The 13,571-nt window shown below is 43.9% G+C and overlaps 1 long non-coding RNA gene across 2 annotated transcripts; it reads left to right on the top strand.

Annotated features, from left to right (window-relative positions):
- The first annotated feature begins 1,244 nt into the window (after window positions 1-1,244).
- Window positions 1,245-13,511, top strand: LOC127964256 (uncharacterized). Of its 2 annotated transcripts, none has more exons than XR_008155012.1 (3): window positions 1,245-1,312; window positions 12,316-12,372; window positions 13,465-13,511. It is a non-coding gene; the product is annotated as an uncharacterized LOC127964256 (long non-coding RNA). The 2 variants fall into 2 exon arrangements; XR_008155011.1 differs by lacking the exon at window positions 1,245-1,312 and adding an exon at window positions 12,137-12,204.
- Window positions 13,512-13,571: the final 60 nt, after the last annotated feature.

The raw sequence follows: 13,571 nt of genomic DNA, 5'->3' as shown, positions 1-13,571 counted from the left end.
ATGCATTTGAATACACCGAATAATGCAGTGAAAGAACGCACTCAAAATGCACACGCACACTAGTATGACTTCATCATGTAACTTTACATTAGTCTAGATGCTGATTTGTTTAGTTTTTGAATATACTTGATACTGTTAAAAGGCACAAAATTAAAGCAAAAAATACGAGTTCACATATCACACCTAAACACGCATGGAAAACGTAATTAGAACTAGCTACTAAATTATTTAAAAATGCCTATCCATGTACAGCTATGATTCGCGAACCCCAAACTGACTCAAATGATTCGCGAACCCCAAACTGATTCAAATGATTTGCGATCCCGCTCCGAACTCCCGAAGTGCTTCAAATGATTTGCAATCCCCAAACTGACTCAAATGATTCGCGAACCCCCTTTGAACTCCCGAACTGATTCAAATGATTCGCGAACTCGCTTTGAACTCCCGAACTGACTCAAATGATTTGCGATCCCCAAACTGAATCAAATGATTCGCGAACCCCCTTTGAATTCCCGAACTGACTCAAATGATTCGCGAACCCGCTTTGAACTCCCGAACTGATTCAAATGATTTGCGAACTCGCTTTGAACTTCCGAACTGATTCAAATGATTCGCGATCCCCAAACTGACTCAAATGATTCGCGAACCCGCTTTGAACTCTCGAACTGACTCAAATGATTCGTGAACCCGCTCCGAGCTCCCGAACTGATTCAAATGATTTGAGATTCCTAAACTGACTCAGATGATTCGCGAACCGACTCCGAACTCCCGAACTGACTGAAATGATTCGCCATTCCGCTCCGAACTCCCAAACTGACTCAAATGATTCGGGAGCCCTAAACTGATTCAAATGATCCGTGAACCCGCTCCGAACTCCCGAACTGACTCAAATGATCCGCGATCCTGCTCCGAACACCCAAACTGACTCAAATGATTCACAATCCGAAGTTCCCATCCAAATCAAATGACACCGCCAGCGCTACTATTGGCTTAGTTCTCTAATTTCATAACATTTACTGATTTTAAGGTACGAAAAGTATGTTGTTAACAAATAAAATACCAATATTTCCATTCCGAACTGCTTTCCACGTCAAAACATCCACGAACATAACCAGGTGAGCAGATCACTCTCTCACTATTTGATTGCTCTAGTCTTTATCCACTCATCATCATCATCCACCAATCAGAACACACGAGAACTCTTTGACCACAGCTGCTGTGCTTCAAAAGCTCTTGGTGGTCGTATCACATCAGATTGTGGTTAATCTTGCAGATCATGACTTATATCTACTCTTCCTCTCCCTGCAGTTTGGTAATATAAAGATTCCTCCTTTGAACTCCCACCTCTTCTGTGGGTTTTATTGTTCTGGGTCTGAATTTGGGCTCCTGAGGTCTCAAAAAAGAAACATTTTCAATCCCCAAGGTCAACGTTATGAGCTGGGATGAGAGACATGTCCACGAATCCACTCTGGCCTTCCAGGTGAGAAAAGCAAGTGATTTTAAACCGGTCCAGTAGATGGCAATCATGACTTGAAATTATTTATATCATACACTACAAACTACAAAATAATCTAAAACGACTAAAAATCAATATATTTACTATTTTAATTGTCAATTTAATTCTCATTTTCATTCATGTCATTCATTCTGAAGTCTTTGAAAACTTGGATAAATGAGGAAGAAATTGTAAAAATTGTAAAATGTTCTAGACCTGCAAAAATAATGAAAATGTTGAAGCAAGAAAAAACTTAAAAAGTCCTTAAACTTGATTTAAGGAAATGAGATCTAATTTCAGTGCATTCAGTATCAAGCTCATTTGAGCTATCACTTCTTTCAATCAGACAATGTGAACAGATCATAAAATACGAGACTTTTTAAATTTGAGAGTTCAGCACTTTCAGTGTCAGCAGTGTCTCTGTTGTTTTAATCACTGGACTTAATTCTTTGTCTGATTTTTCTCACTCACCCCGTTAGTCATTAAATGTTTAATTGAAATATTGTTTTCAGCTGTTGCTTTTCATCTGAAATAATGGAGGGAATAATGAAATGAACATTCCGGATGAAATGGGAAAAATAGTACAAGTCGTGAACCATCTGCACATTTTCATATAATTTGAATCTGTGTTAACTAGCACAATGTGCGTTTAAGGTGATAGTTTACACAAAATGTCAATTCTGTCATCATTTACTCACCCTCACATAATTTTAATGTTGCTCTATAATCCCAACCTCAATCTTAACCCTGGAACACAGAACCATGGGAACATAGAAATGACTCCATTTCAATCCCATTTAACTTTTTTTGTTGGAGACAAAAGTCACCATTCTTAATCTTTGCTTTGTTTCCCTGAGATTATTGAGATTATTCAGGTGAATATTGTGTTGCACACAAAATTGTTGATATTTGGAACAAAAAGAGGAGGAGTTGCATTTTTGTGTGAACAGATTCTTTGTCTTGATCAAATTAATGTAAACAGTTTCCTGTGAGCAGAACAAACCAACAAAACTCTGCCATGAACTTTATCACTGTCACAATGCCTCGAATGCATTAACGTTCTTTGTTTTCTATTACCTTCCAACAGGTTTGTAAAGATGGACGATTGGTGGTTCTGGTGGTTTCAGCTCCTGACAGTAAGTACAGACTCAACTGAAATCTGCCTTGTTATCTCATATATCAATGAATACTCAGCATATAATGTGTTTCTCATTGTGTTTGAATGAAGTGTGTGTCTTTTTTTTTTTTTGCTTCAGTGACGTACACTAGGGACACTGGAACTCTCCTGAAGCTTCTGGGATGAAGATTTCTAACAGCACAAGTTCACCAGTTTCTTAGGCATTATAAAGAACTAGAAACACTGAAATCCAGTGAAATCAGTGCACAAAGCAGCTAGGACCACCTTCATGTATCCCATCAATATTTTCAGCCAACAATTTACTCTCCTTTTTCACATTATGGATATGTGCGTGCTTATAATTACAACATGACTCATAACTCAATAGAGAGGTGTCCAATAAACCTGCTCTACAGGTCTGTTCCTGAATTTCCCTAAAAAACCAGTACAAACACACCCCCATTCCAGCGCAGTCACGCTAACCACCTTACAGAAAATACAAAGAGCAAGTTTGAGAAGTTCGGCCTATTATGGGCGGAGGCAAACAATGCAGAGGTGTGGCTTATGCGGGATGAGAGACATAAAATGGCGTGAATTGTGTGCTTTCTCTCATTTTGTACTTTGTTTGAGAAGGAGAAGAAATATGCCACCTCTGCACACTGCACCTGAATTTCCAGCCACAGCAAACCTGCCGGCATGGTCTGTATGGCGCTTTTTGTTATATGGCTTCAAGATTGTTTTAGCTGTACTCCAGATTGTTAAAGACGTATTCAACTTGTTTCAGCTGAACTCAAATGGGTTCAGCCTGATTAATGTCTGTTCATCTGTACACCGAATTGGTACCGGTTTACTTGAATTGATTCTGCTGCTACGACAGCTGCTCAACGAGTACGAGCGAAGGCATGCAGCCATACACGTCGGCGACTCGGATCCAGGGCATGCAGCCATACACATCGGCGACTCGGATCCAGGGCATGCTGCCATACACATCGGCGACTCGGATCCAGGGCATGCAGCCATACACATCGGCGACTCGGATCCAGGGCATGCAGCCATACACGTCGGTGACTCGGATCCAAGGCGTGGTGCCATACATGTCGGTGACTCGGATCCAAGGCATGCAACCATACATGTCGGTGTCTCGGATCCAAGGCGTGGTGCCATACATGTCGGTGACTCGGATCCAAGGCATGCAACCATACATGTCGGCGACTCGGATCCAAGGCGTGGTGCCATACATGTCGGCGACTCGGATCCAAGGCGTGGTGCCATACATGTCGGTGACTCGGATCCAAGACATGCAACCATACATGTCGGTGACTCGGATCCAAGGCGTGGTGCCATACATGTCGGTGACTCGGATCCAAGGCATGCAACCATACATGTCGGTTACTCGGATCCAAGGCGTGGTGCCATACATGTCGGTGACTCGGATCCAAGGCATGCAACCATACATGTCGGTTACTCGGATCCAAGGCGTGGTGCCATACATGTCGGTGACTCGGATCCAAGGCGTGGTGCCATACATGTCGGTGACTCGGATCCAAGGCATGGTGCCATACATGTCGGTGACTCGGATCCAAGGCATGCAACCATACATGTCGGTTACTCGGATCCAAGGCGTGGTGCCATACATGTCGGTGACTCGGATCCAAGGCATGCAACCATACATGTCGGTGACTCGGATCCAAGGCGTGGTGCCATACATGTCGGTGACTCGGATCCAAGGCATGCAACCATACATGTCGGTTACTCGGATCCAAGGCGTGGTGCCATACATGTCGGTGACTCGGATCCAAGGCATGCAACCATACATGTCGGTTACTCGGATCCAAGGCGTGGTGCCATACATGTCGGTGACTCGGATCCAAGGCATGCAACCATACATGTCGGTGACTCGGATCCAAGGCATGGTGCCATACATGTCGGTGACTCGGATCCAAGGCATGCAACCATACATGTCGGTTACTCGGATCCAAGGCGTGGTGCCATACATGTCGGCGACTCGGATCCAAGGCGTGGTGCCATACATGTCGGTGACTCGGATCCAAGGCATGCAACCATACATGTCGGTGACTCGGATCCAAGGCGTGGTGCCATACATGTCGGCGACTCGGATCCAAGGCGTGGTGCCATACATGTCGGTGACTCGGATCCAAGGCATGCAACCATACATGTCGGCGACTCGGATCCAAGGCATGCAACCATACATGTCGGCGACTCGGATCCAAGGCGTGGTGCCATACATGTCGGTGACTCGGATCCAAGGCGTGGTGCCATACATGTCGGCGACTCGGATCCAAGGCATGCAACCATGCACGTCGGCGACCCATCACTATAATTTAATTAAACAAAAAAAAAAGCCATATTTTTTTTGTGTGTTTTCATTTTCACAATAGTATGCCTGCATGCTTTGGTACATGGGCGTTGACGTGCCAAGGCATGCAGGCATATGCATCAATGACTAAGTGCCGAGGCATACGTGTTAATGACTACACCGACTACTACATCTACGAATACATCTACAACTATGAACCAAGGCATGTAGGCATACACATTGATGACTACACCAACTACTGCGTCTACAACTATGCACCAAGGCATATAGGCATATGCATCGATGATTATGCCGACTACTACGTCTACGATGACTACTAGGTCTACAACTACGCACCAAGGCATGCAGGCATATGCTTTGATGACTATGCCTAATAGGGAGCATATGTGACTATTTTCCTGTGTTGCTCTATAATGCCAACCTTAATCTTAACTCTGCAACACAGAACCATGGAAACCCCATTTAACTTTTTTTTGTAGAAGACAAATGTCACCATTCATATGCATTGTTTTCCACACAGTGAAGGTGAATGGTGAATGGTGACTGAGATTATTCAGGTGGATATTGTATGTGTTTCACACAAGATATTATATATTCGGAACAACAAGAGGGGGAGATGTATTTTTGTGTGCTTTGTCTTGATCAAATGAATGTAAACAGTTTCCTGTGAGCAGAACAAACCAACAAAACTCTACTTTATCACTGTCACAATACCTTGAATGCCTTAACACTCTTTGATTTCTATTACCTTCCAACAGGTTTGTAAAGATGGATGATTGGTGGTTCTGGTGGTTTCAGCTCCTGACAGCAAGTACAGACCCAACTGAGATCTGCCCCGTTATCACAGGGAAGTAACACTGTTTAAATTCTTCAACAGTATTTGATTAGCTTTAATGAGTACATGCCATATTATGTGTTTCTCATCATGTTTGAATGAAGTGTGTCTTTTTTCTGTTTCAGTGACGTACACTAGGCACACTGGAAGTGTCCAGTGAAATCAGTGCACAAAGCAGCTAGGACCACCTTCATGTATCCCATCAATATTTTCAGCCAACAATTTACTCTCCTTTTTCACATTATGGATATGTGCGTGCTTATAATTACAATATGACTCATAACTCAATAGAGAGGTGTCCAATAAACCTGCTCTACAGGTCTGTTCCTGAATTTCCCTAAAAAACCAGTACAAACACACCCCCATTCCAGCGCAGTCACGCTATCCACCTTACAGAAAACACAAAGAGCAAGTTTGAGAAGTTCGGCCTATTATGGGCGGAGGCAAACAATGCAGAGGTGTGGCTTATGCGGGATGAGAGCTATAAATGGCGTGAATTGTGTGCTTTCTCTCATTTTGTACTTTGTTTGAGAAGGAGAAGAAATATGTCACCTCTGCACACTGCACCTGAATTTCCAGCCACAGCAAACCTGCCGGCATGGTCTGTATGGCGCTTTTTGTTATATAGCTTCAAGATTGTTTTAGCTGTACTCCAGATTGTTATAGGCGTATTCAACTCAAATGAGTTCAGCCTGATTAATGTCTGTTCATCTGTACACCGAATTGGTAAAGGTTTACTTAAATTGATTCAGCTGCTACGACAGCTGTTCAACGAGTACAAGCAAAGGCATGCAGTCATACATGTCGGCGACTCGGATCCAAGGCATGCTGCCATACATGTCGGCGACTCGGATCCAAGGCGTGGTGCCATACATGTCGGCGACTCGGATCCAAGGCTTGGTGCCATACATGTCGGTGACTCGGATCCAAGGCATGCTGCCATACACGTCGGCGACTCGGATCCAAGGCATGCTGCCATACACGTCGGCGACTCGGTTCCAAGGCATGCTGCCATACTCGTCGGCGACTCGGATCCAAGGCATGCTGCCATACACGTCGGCAACTCGGATCCAAGACATGTAGTTATACGCTTCGAAGGCTATGTCCCAAGGCATGGCCTTTCACTATAACTTAATTAAACAAAAAAATCCATATCTGTGTGTTTTCATGTACTCAAATGTCTTTTTAAATGTGTTTTCTGTGTCCGGTGTGGTCCAGTTGACAATGGTATGCCTGCATGCTTTGGTACATGGGCGTTGACGTGCCGAGGCATATGTGTTTACGACTACAACTACTATGACTATGCACCAAGGCATGTAAGCATACGCGTTGATGACTACACCGGTTACTACATCAACATTTACATTTACAACTATGATCCAAGGCATGCAACCATACCTGTCAGCGACTCGGATCCAAGGCGTGGTGCCATACATGTCGGCGACTCGGATCCAAGGCGTGGTGCCATACACGTCGGCGACTCGGATCCAAGGCGTGGTGCCATACACGTCGGCGACTCGGATTCAAGGCGTGGTGCCATACCTGTCGGCGACTCGGATCCAAGGCGTGGTGCCATACATGTCGGCGACTCGGATCCAAGGCGTGGTGCCATACATGTCGGCGACTCGGATCCAAGGCGTGGTGCCATACATGTCGGCGACTCGGATCCAAGGCGTGGTGCCATACACGTCGGCGACTCGGATTCAAGGCGTGGTGCCATACCTGTCGGCGACTCGGATCCAAGGCGTGGTGCCATACATGTCGGCGACTCGGATCCAAGGCGTGGTGCCATACATGTCGGCGACTCGGATCCAAGGCGTGGTGCCATACACGTCGGCGACTCGGATCCAGGGCATGCAGCCATACACATCGGCGACTCGGATCCAAGGCATGCTGCCGTACTCGTCGGCGACTTGGATCCAAGGCATGGTGCCATACACGTCGGCGACTCGGATCCAAGGCATGCTGCCGTACTCGTCGGCGACTTGGATCCAAGGCATGGTGCCATACTCGTCGGCGACTCGGATCCAAGGCATGCTGCCATACACGTCGGCGACTCGGATCCAAGGCATGCTGCCATACACGTCGGCGACTCGGATCCAAGGCATGGTGCCATACACGTCGGCGACTCGGATCCAAGGCATGCTGCCATACTCGTCGGCGACTTGGATCCAAGGCATGGTGCCATACACGTCGGCGACTCGGATCCAAGGCATGCTGCCGTACTCGTCGGCGACTTGGATCCAAGGCATGGTGCCATACTCGTCGGCGACTCGGATCCAAGGCATGCTGCCATACACGTCGGCGACTCGGATCCAAGGCATGCTGCCATACACGTCGGTGACTCCGATCCAAGGCATGGTGCCATACACGTCGGCGACTCGGATCCAAGGCATGCTGCCATACACGTCGGCGACTCGGATCCAAGGCATGCTGCCATACACGTCGGCGACTCGGATCCAAGCAATGTAGTTATACGCTTCGAAGGCTATGTCCCAAGGCATGGCCTTTCACTATAACTTAATTAAACAAAAAAATCCATATCTGTGTGTTTTCATGTACTCAAATGTCTTTTTAAATGTGTTTTCTGTGTCCGGTGTGGTCCAGTTGACAATGGTATGCCTGCATGCTTTGGTACATGGGCGTTGACGTGCCGAGGCATATGTGTTTACGACTACAACTACTATGACTATGCACCAAGGCATGTAAGCATACGCGTTGATGACTACACCGGTTACTACATCAACATTTACATTTACAACTATGATCCAAGGCATGCAACCATACCTGTCAGCGACTCGGATCCAAGGCATGGTGCCATACATGTCGGCGACTCGGATCCAAGGCGTGGTGCCATACATGTCGGTGACTCGGATCCAAGGCATGCAACCATACATGTCGGTGACTCGGATCCAAGGCGTGGTGCCATACATGTCGGTGACTCGGATCCAAGGCATGCAACCATACATGTCGGCGACTCGGATCCAAGGCGTGGTGCCATACATGTCGGCGACTCGGATCCAAGGCGTGGTGCCATACATGTCGGTGACTCGGATCCAAGGCATGCAACCATACATGTCGGTGACTCGGATCCAAGGCGTGGTGCCATACATGTCGGTGACTCGGATCCAAGGCATGCAACCATACATGTCGGCGACTCGGATCCAAGGCGTGGTGCCATACATGTCGGCGACTCGGATCCAAGGCGTGGTGCCATACATGTCGGTGACTCGGATCCAAGGCATGCAACCATACATGTCGGTGACTCGGATCCAAGGCGTGGTGCCATACATGTCGGTGACTCGGATCCAAGGCATGCAACCATACATGTCGGTTACTCGGATCCAAGGCATGGTGCCATACATGTCGGCGACTCGGATCCAAGGCGTGGTGCCATACATGTCGGTGACTCGGATCCAAGGCGTGGTGCCATACATGTCGGCGACTCGGATCCAAGGCATGCAACCATGCACGTCGGCGACCCATCACTATAATTTAATTAAACAAAAAAAATGCCATATTTTTTTTTGTGTGTTTTCATTTTCACAATAGTATGCCTGCATGCTTTGGTATATGGGCGTTGACGTGCCAAGGCATGCAGGCATATGCATCAATGACTAAGTGCCGAGGCATACGTGTTAATGACTACACCGACTACTACATCTACGAATACATCTACAACTATGAACCAAGGCATATAGGCATATGCATCGATGATTATGCCGACTACTACGTCTACGATGACTACTAGGTCTACAACTACGCACCAAGGCATGCAGGCATATGCTTTGATGACTATGCCTAATAGGGAGCATATGTGACTATTTTCCTGTGTTGCTCTATAATGCCAACCTTAATCTTAACTCTGCAACACAGAACCATGGAAACCCCATTTAACTTTTTTTTGTAGAAGACAAATGTCACCATTCATATGCATTGTTTTCCACACAGTGAAGGTGAATGGTGACTGAGATTATTCAGGTGGATATTGTATGTTTTGCACACAAGATATTATATATTCGGAACAACAAGAGGGGGAGATGTATTTTTGTGTGCTTTGTCTTGATCAAATGAATGTAAACAGTTTCCTGTGAGCAGAACAAACCAACAAAACTCTACTTTATCACTGTCACAATACCTTGAATGCCTTAACACTCTTTGATTTCTATTACCTTCCAACAGGTTTGTAAAGATGGATGATTGGTGGTTCTGGTGGTTTCAGCTCCTGACAGCAAGTACAGACCCAACTGAGATCTGCCCCGTTATCACAGGGAAGTAACACTGTTTAAATTCTTCAACAGTATTTGATTAGCTTTAATGAGTACATGCCATATTATGTGTTTCTCATCATGTTTGAATGAAGTGTGTCTTTTTTCTGTTTCAGTGACGTACACTAGGCACACTGGAATTCTAAACTTCTGTGATGAAGATTTTTAACAGCACAAGTTCAGCAGACCAGTATCTTAGGCATTAAAAAGAACAAGAAACACTGAAATCCAGTGAAATCAGTGCACAAAGCAGCTAAGACCACCTTCATGTATCCCATCATCCTTTTCAGCCCACTCTTTTTTCACTGTCTGCAGTAAAATTCAAACCATTATCTAATAAAATCTGACATTATGGATACAATCCACCAGCAAAGAATGTTGCAAAACACAGTTCAGTACAGTTCAGCAAGCACATTATGACTCAATACAGGTGTCCTATAATAATAAACCTGTTCTACAAGTCTGTTTATAAATTTCCCTAAGATCCTAGTACAAACACATCCCTATTCTAGCCCAGTCACGCTAACCAGTGTTTGATCCATGAGTAAAGACAAATGCCTGCCTGTTTGAACACAAGCACTCCATAAAAAAACTCATAATTATACTGTATACTGCTGTCCTAACCACTCAGACACACAGATCACAAAACTGAAATGGCACTCTTCGTGTGATATTGATTAACTACATAAAATGATATAAATATATACATTTTCTAACCCCCATATCTTGAATTTTGTGATCATTCACATGCATTCATAAATGCATTTAAATACACCGAATAATGCAGTGAAAGAACGCACTCAAAATGCACACGCACACTAGTATGACTTCATCATGTAACTTTACATTAGTCTAGATGCTGATTTGTTTAGTTTTTGAATATACTTGATACTGTTAAAAGGCACACAATTAGAGCAAAAAATACGAGTTCACATATCACACCTAAACACGCATGGAAAACGTAATTAGAACTAGCTACTAAATTATTTAAAAATGCCTATCCATGTACAGCTATGATTCGCGAACCCCAAACTGACTCAAATGATTTGCGAACCCCAAACTGATTCAAATGATTTGCGATCCCGCTCCGAACTCCCGAAGTGCTTCAAATGATTTGCAATCCCCAAACTGACTCAAATGATTCGCGAACTCGCTTTGAACTACCGAACTGATTCAAATGATTCGCGAACCCGCTTTGAACTCCCGAACTGATTCAAATGATTCGCGAACTCGCTTTGAACTCCCGAACTGACTCAAATGATTTGCGATCCCCAAACTGAATCAAATGATTCGCGAACCCCCTTTGAATTCCCGAACTGACTCAAATGATTCGCGAACCCGCTTTGAACTCCCGAACTGATTCAAATGATTTGCGAACTCGCTTTGAACTTCCGAACTGATTCAAATGATTCGCGATCCCCAAACTGACTCAAATGATTCGCGAACCCGCTTTGAACTCTCGAACTGACTCAAATGATTCGCGAACCCGCTTTGAACTCTCGAACTGACTCAAATGATTCGTGAACCCGCTCCGAGCTCCCGAACTGATTCAAATGATTTGAGATTCCTAAACTGACTCAGATGATTCGCGAACCGACTCCGAACTCCCGAACTGACTGAAATGATTCGCCATTCCGCTCCGAACTCCCAAACTGACTCAAATGATTCGGGAGCCCTAAACTGATTCAAATGATCCGTGAACCCGCTCCGAACTCCCGAACTGACTCAAATGATCCGCGATCCCGCTCCGAACACCCAAACTGACTCAAACGATTCACAATCCGAAGTTCCCATCCAAATCAAATGACACCGCCAGCGCTACTATTGGCTTAGTTCTCTAATTTCATAACATTTACTGATTTTAAGGTACGAAAAGTATGTTGTTAACAAATAAAATACCAATATTTCCATTCCGAACTGCTTTCCACGTCAAAACATCCACGAACATAACCAGGTGAGCAGATCACTCTCTCACTATTTGATTGCTCTAGTCTTTATCCACTCATCATCATCATCCACCAATCAGAACACACGAGAACTCTTTGACCACAGCTGCTGTGCTTCAAAAGCTCTTGGTGGTCGTATCACATCAGATTGTGGTTAATCTTGCAGATCATGACTTATATCTACTCTTCCTCTCCCTGCAGTTTGGTAATATAAAGATTCCTCCTTTGAACTCCCACCTCTTCTGTGGGTTTTATTGTTCTGGGTCTGAATTTGGGCTCCTGAGGTCTCAAAAAAGAAACATTTTCAATCCCCAAGGTGAACGTTATGAGCTGGGATGACAGACATGTCCACGAATCCACTCTGGCCTTCCAGGTGAGAAAAGCAAGTGATTTTAAACCGGTCCAGTAGATGGCAGTCATGACTTGAAATTATTTATATCATACACTACAAACTACAAAATAATCTAAAACGACTAAAAATCAATATATTTACTATTTTAATTGTCAATTTAATTCTCATTTTCATTCATGTCATTCATTCTGAAGTCTTTGAAAACTTGGATAAATGAGGAAGAAATTCTAAAAATTGTAAAATGTTCTAGACCTGCAAAAATAATCAAAATGTTGAAGCAAGAAAAAACTTAAAAAGTCCTTAAACTTGATTTAAGGAAATGAGATCTAATTTCAGTGCATTCAGTATCAAGCTCATTTGAGCTATCACTTCTTTCAATCAGACAATGTGAACAGATCATAAAATACGAGACTTTTTAAATTTGAGAGTTCAGCACTTTCAGTGTCAGCAGTGTCTCTGTTGTTTTAATCACTGGACTTAATTCTTTGTCTGATTTTTCTCACTCACCCCGTTAGTCATTAAATGTTTAATTGAAATATTGTTTTCAGCTGTTGCTTTTCATCTGAAATAATGGAGGGAATAATGAAATGAACATTCCGGATGAAATGGGAAAAATAGTACAAGTCGTGAACCATCTGCACATTTTCATATAATTTGAATCTGTGTTAACTAGCACAATGTGCGTTTAAGGTGATAGTTTACACAAAATGTCAATTCTGTCATCATTTACTCACCCTCACATAATTTTAATGTTGCTCTATAATCCCAACCTCAATCTTAACCCTGGAACACAGAACCATGGGAACATAGAAATGACTCCATTTCAATCCCATTTAACTTTTTTTGTTGGAGACAAAAGTCACCATTCTTAATCTTTGCTTTGTTTCCCACACAGTGAAGGTGAATGGTGACTGAGATTATTCAGGTGAATATTGTGTTGCACACAACATTTTTTATATTTGGAACAAAGAGAAGAGGAGTTGCATTTTTGTGTGAACAGATTCTTTGATTCCTGTGAGCAGAACAAACCAACAAAACTCTGCCATGAACTTTATCACTGTCACAATGCCTCGAATGCATTAACGTTCTTTGATTTCTATTACCTTCCAACAGGTTTGTAAAGATGGACGATTGGTGGTTCTGGTGGTTTCAGCTCCTGACAGTAAGTACAGACTCAACTGAAATCTGCCTTGTTATCTCATATATCAATGAATACTCAG

Source organism: Carassius gibelio, chromosome B8 (genome assembly GCF_023724105.1).
Source record: "Carassius gibelio isolate Cgi1373 ecotype wild population from Czech Republic chromosome B8, carGib1.2-hapl.c, whole genome shotgun sequence".
Taxonomy (NCBI): domain Eukaryota; kingdom Metazoa; phylum Chordata; class Actinopteri; order Cypriniformes; family Cyprinidae; genus Carassius; species Carassius gibelio.
The sequence above is the reverse complement of the archived record's forward strand: the minus strand, read 5'-3'. Positions and strand labels throughout refer to the sequence as shown.